Source organism: Cynoglossus semilaevis, chromosome 19 (genome assembly GCF_000523025.1).
Source record: "Cynoglossus semilaevis isolate Cse_v1.0 chromosome 19, Cse_v1.0, whole genome shotgun sequence".
NCBI classification, from domain to species: Eukaryota; Metazoa; Chordata; class Actinopteri; order Pleuronectiformes; family Cynoglossidae; genus Cynoglossus; species Cynoglossus semilaevis.
In genome coordinates, this window is record NC_024325.1 from 14,225,997 (window position 1) to 14,232,293 (window position 6,297).

The following is a 6,297-nucleotide window of genomic DNA, read 5'->3' on the forward strand; positions in this document are numbered from 1 at the left end:
AAAGAGATACTTTAACAATCACTGATGCTCTCCGCTGCTGCTCCCTCTACAGGCGTTTAGAGAAACTGATGAATAAACTGACGGTATGAAAACAGATGACGTCATGAGGTGAAGTTAACGACCGAGGCCTGAGAATGATCCAAACAGAATGACGTCACATTTATAAGATTTAAACCTCATTTTTCTATATATGTATAACAAATATATTAATCATATTTTAGTTTAAATGTTATAGTTTAATGTTATATGTAGGATGTTATTTTGTGGGTGACGTCGTCCTATGAAAATTTAGATTTTAAATTTTTAAAATGTGTGATCAAATGTAGATAACCAAAAAAAAACAAAAAACATTTTAACTCAGTTTTATCATTTTGAAGTCATTTTTTAATCAGGTTTTTTTTTACTCTAATCTCAGGATCATTAGAATAACGATTCAAAATATGAATTTTATACTTGTTTTAAATTTAAATTATTCATTTTGTTTTATATTTTATTTATTTATCAGATTAATTTGGAATTTGATGAAATGTGGAATTTGAGAGAATTCAATTAAAATAAAAAAATATTTTTTTTTCAACTCAATGTCAAATATCTATTTAATTTTTGTGAGAAAGTTTCATTTGTTAAAAGTCATAAAAATAGTCAAAAATTAAACAACTATAAATAAAAATAGTTGTCAAGAATTTTCCTCATGAATATTAGAAAAAGCCACAAATTTGGATTGGTCAAATATTGGAGAGAAATTCAGCCCTAAACTCGACAGTAACAAACGTTTCACCAGAAGAAACCGAAATTATTAAAAATAAAATAAACATGTTTCCTCAGCAGCAGTCAGTCTCCTGTTGTACATCATCATCATCATCATCATCATCATCATCATCATCATCATCATCATCACATCAGCTGTGTTTTAACGGAACACTTACACTGACTGCAGTTGCACCATTTACCCGGTGGGTGTCACTGTATAGATAATTATCCACAGGTTGTACAACAGCCTGATGATGATGATGATGATGATGATGATGATGATGATGATGATGATGATGATGATGATGATGATGTCTCTCCATCAGGTTAAGTTTCTGCCCCAGTGAAATTTGCCCCCTGGGGTAATTTGGTCATTTCATTCTTCATCATCTTCATCATCATCTTCATCATCATCCAAATCCTTTTAAATCTTTTTTATTGTGATTTTTTTAACTGACCAACTTTTACACGTATATATTTTCTTTTTGTTTCTGACATTTATTTTTTATTTTTCCCAGGCTAACCTTCAGTTTAGCTTCGTGCTAATTTGAACCTTTTCTTCTATCTTTTCGATCTTCTTACAGCCAGACAAACTGTTCAATTATCTAAAAGGCTAACACTGACACGCCTAAAATTGTAAAATATACGTTGCTAACATTTAGAGATTTACTGACTTTTTTTGTGGTTAAATCGTGGATATAAAAAAGCTTTGTTTTACTAGCGTTTAGCTAAACGTGGTAAAGGCTAAATTAGCTCCTAAATTAGCTCCTGCTATAAAAAAGCTTTATTTTACTGACGTTTAGCTAAATGTGGTAAAGGCTAAATTAGCTCCTGGTTGTCGTCGACATGTTGTGTGTCTGTTGTGTCTTATTGTCGTATAAACTGTTTGAAAACATCGAGGCCTCGGTTGATGCTCCTTTGACCTCTGACCAGCTGACTGGTGACCCCCCCGACCCCTCCCCCTTCCCAAAAAAATGCCACAGTCCTAACCTTCTCCTAACTTGACTGTGGTTGATTTTTTTATGTTTACCAAACAACATCATCCTGGTTCCTGGTGTGTGTGTTTTTTCTTTTTTTTTTTCGTTCCGTGCTGATATTGTTTCTAGCGACGGCGTCACCTCCGCAGCCTGGAGCTGTTTTTAATCCAAATAAAATCAAGGCTAATGCTTCATTATCAGGTATTTTTACATAATGATCCTCGTGCTGCTGCTGTCAAAAATTTTTATTAGAGCAATTATGGCCCACTCAGTGGCCGGGGTCGCAGGGGTCTAATTGCCCTGCGTCGGGCTGGTAAATAGTCGGAGGTGCCTCTGAGCAGGTGGCCCCGGAGGTAAGAGGGAGACATGGGGCACGCCGAGGCGGGCAATTACTGGATGAATTTCACTTTAATAAATGTTGAGCTACATTTGGAAATTCAGATGACGGAGCTTTCTGCCTAATGGGTGCCGCGCTGAGGCCACTTGAGCAAGAAAATGATCTGAAAGAGGGTTTAATTAACACGGGCTCCATGATCCGCGGAGCACATGACAGCGCGTTAAAGTGAGGGGGAGGGCGGCGCGGCGCGGTGCGGTGCGGCGCAGGGATAATATGAAAATGACAGGGGAGGAGTGGGGGGGGGGAGGAGGAGGGCTGAGGTGCCAACTTTTATTTCACTCCTGCTTTTGTGAATGCCTGAGGATGGAGTCGGGAAAACATCATGGTCCAAACCTAAGGGGGTCGGGGAGGTCACGGGGGTCGTAACTTGTACCTGAAAAGGTAACAGTTAGCTATTAGCTCTAATAAGCTATATATTTAGTTACATGAGTTTGACAAAAAAAAAATAGTTTTTTGAGCAAAATAAAGCACTTTTTCAAGTCGAAGAAAGAACTTCTAGGCCTTGACAGACACTGCTAACGTACCACAGTTGGTCCGGGGACCATATTTTAGACAAACATGTTCAAACGTGTTCATCAAGGTTGGACTGCTTGGTGCTTACTAAAGTGGAGTCTACTGTTGACCATGTTCTCATTATAGACCATCTACAGCTCCATGCTGCCTCAGCTCGTCCCCCCCCTCCACTGACCCCCCCCAAGCCAGGCTTTAACGTGAAGTACCCTCAGCTATTTATACATATCTGCTGGTTATTCAGATCAGACTGAAACCTGCAGGAATGTGTTCACGACGACACACACACACACACACACACACACACACACACACACACAGAGTCCACTGCTGCATCTGCATCCTGTGTGTGTGTGTGTGTGTGTGTGGAGTCACTGAGGTTTGGCCTCTGACCCCTGTCACTTTGCTGCTGCAGCAGAGAGAGAGAGAGAGAGAAAGAGAGAGAGAGAGAGAGAGAGAGAGAGAGAGAGAGATTCACCTGATATGCCTGGTGCAGGACGAGAGGTTTTTTGTTTTTGTTTAAACAGTGTGTGTGTATGTATATATACAGTATACACACACACACACACGTATATATATATATATATATATATACATATATATATATATACGTGTGTGTGTGTGGTTTTGTGCGTGCGAGGTCCTCGTGGTTTTACCCGCCGCAGTCTCCCCTCCACTCTGCGCCGCAGCTAAAAGCCCCGAAACAGAACAGTAATTGGCCAATTAGGGCCCTCGCTCCGTGGGCCGCCGAGCACTATGCGCCTCCACATGCTCACAGAGTCAGATAATTGAGCTGAAAGCAAATGAACGGACGGCAGACAAACAAGCTACTAGAAAATAATTACTTGGAGTGTTTCTTTTCAGTGGCTGTACAGCGAATTTCATTATTGTCAATAGGCTCTAAAGCTGCTCCAAACGCTGGTGTTTGTCATTTTCATAGAGACTTGATAATGACATTAATTTGTCTTAATGGCTTCGCCGCTATTGTTAAAAATAGTCAAATGAGCAGAAATTGTCCGAGCCGGCCGGGCAGAGAGGACTCCAGCACACTCCCGCCGGCCGTGAGGAGATAATTTGGTGCTCGTCAGATTTCCAATCGCTGGTTCTGTGGAACATGAGTAATGTTAATACCATTAATGTCCATTTCCCTCCAAATTCATCACTGCCCTTTTCCCTTTTATGTTTTTAATGCCTCACGTGGTTTTTTTCAAGAGGTTATACCACACGCACACACGCACACACACACATACAGGAGCAGGTGGGTTCAAACCCTGGCCGTGGGGCCCAATAGTGGTACCTTCACGTGTAAATCCAAATATAATAGAGTTTCAGTTTTCGGATTCTCAGTCGACTTTGATCGATTTTTGACAAAATATTTTCGTTCCATCAGATTATTATTAATAATAATAATAATAATAATAATAAGCTTTTGGCTAATCTTGTGCTAACGTCCTTCTGGCTAATGTTTTGCTATTTGTATCTTTTGCATAAAGTCAAAATGACTAACTCTTTATGCTACATTTTAGCTAACACTCAAAGCAAATCTTTAGCTAACATTTGCCTTTATATATATAGTAATCATTGAGGTAATATTTAGCAATGATTTCTAGCCTGACAGCTAACCTTTAATTAAAAGAGTTGAATCATAAACAACTGCATTTATTTATTTTTTTCTATTAAAGAATATACTTATACTAAAACTGGTCATATTTATTTTTGTTATAATGAAACTTTTAGTAAAAAAATAAAAATAAAAATAAAAATAAAAATAAAAATAAAAATAAAAATAAAAATAAAAATAAAAATAAAAATATTTTTTATATTTTTAAAGTTATTTAAAAAATTAGATTACAACAAACAAAAATAATAACAAAAACAATTACATTTTCCAGGTGGGTCCTGCTTCAAACATGTGAATCAATTGTTCTAATTGTTCCCCAGTAAAAAAATAACAAACCACACACCCACGTATATATCTACAGTCTCTATGTCCAGTGTTCGCTGCTGCAGTCAGAGATCTGCTGCTCTGACGTTCTGACTCATCTTCTCATCTCTCTTTATGTAACACTCTGTGAATAATTCTTTTTAAATATAGATTTGAGACGTCTGAAGAGGCTCCGACACCGACACTGAAACTGAGAGAAAAAACGGCCGAGGTGACGAGAAGAGAACCACACAAAACAAACAAACCCACGGTGAGATACAGTCGCACCGGCCGCGACGCACGACTGTTCATGTACGGTTGTGACGACGAAACCGGAGAGGATTTGAATCAGTGTTGGCTTTTAGAAAACCAAGTCCACGGGTGAAAAATGAGGGCAGTAAAAACAGACGCCAAATGAGTTCAAAACATGAGATAAAAAAAGTAAAAATTACCACCAAAATCCTGCACTCAGTAAAAACATGACGAAGAAGAAGAAGAAGAAGAGGAAGAAAAATAAATTAAAAATTGAAGTAGAAACAATTGATGAAACAGAAGGAGAAAAGAAAGATAAAAATTGAAGTAGAAACAAGTGATGAAACAGAAGGAGAAAAGAAAGAAGATTAAAAATTGAAGTGGAAACAATTGATGAAACAAGGAGAAAAGAAAGATGGAGACAATGAGGATAAAGAAAAAATAAAATTTTTTTTTCTTTCCTCTCATCTTTCTGCTCAGGCCTCATATATTTTAATATATGTTTTTATATGTGTTTTCAGATCGAACCGTTTACTGCTGTGGAGGAAGATAAAACGACAAAGTGCCAGTGTCACTGGAACTGTTTGAATGTAGGTGTTTAAATACCAAAACTTTCCTAGACTTAGTTCAGATGAGCTTCAGTTGAAAAAAAAAAAACAAACAAAAAACAAAAAACAATCCAATGGAGGAAATTGTGGATTTAAAAACATTTTTAAACTTGATTGTTTATGGAGTGAAGATAATTTAATTTTGTTGAGTTTTTAACATAAGAAAACGACTGAATGTGAAACTGATGTCATGGATTATTTCAAATTACTAAAAAGAAACTGAGGACGGGGATTTATTTATTTTTGTTTTTACAATTTAAAATCGACGCCCCCTGGTGTTAAAGAAGTTTTTGAAGGTTTTGGATAATAGAGTTTTTGTTTTGTTTTCGACTCCGACCGTAACCGGATCAGATCAAATGAGAACGTCAGTAGAACGTCAGTAGAACGTCAGTAGAACGTCAGTAGAACGTCAGTAGAAGAATGCCTTCCTGCGACTGAAGCGGTTGACGCTGCAACACTTCATCACTCCGCTGCACGAGACCCAATAAAATCCCACCAAACCAGCATTTAAATTAAATTTAAAGGATATTCCCAGTGTCTCATTTGCCTAATTCATTGACGCTGCGTCTCCACCTGCCTCGGCCTCCGTGCCAGCCACTGAATTTGTGTGACGGAGCGGCTGAATGGTGATGGGTGACACGCTCCCGGTGAAAAATAACAGCGGCCCTCAGATGCACACAACAGCTGATTAAGAATCGCTGACTTTTATTGGTGCCGGAGAAAAGGATGTGATGAAAGAGTCAAAGGCTGAGGCAGAGAAAGAGGGAGTCAGAGGGAGGGGCGGGGGAGTGCAAAACAAGGCCCCATCCATCACAGGAGTTGAGAAGACACATTCCAGTGCCCTTAGCAGGAGGATACATTCACTCAAAGTCACAATGG

At 38.4% G+C, this 6,297-nt stretch overlaps 1 protein-coding gene across 1 annotated transcript in view; it reads right to left on the reverse strand.

Moving 5' to 3' along the window:
* LOC103395477 (wiskott-Aldrich syndrome protein family member 3-like) overlaps positions 1–6,297 on the reverse strand; it is a 24,493-nt gene that overhangs the window by 14,939 nt on the left and 3,257 nt on the right. The window lies entirely within an intron of this gene.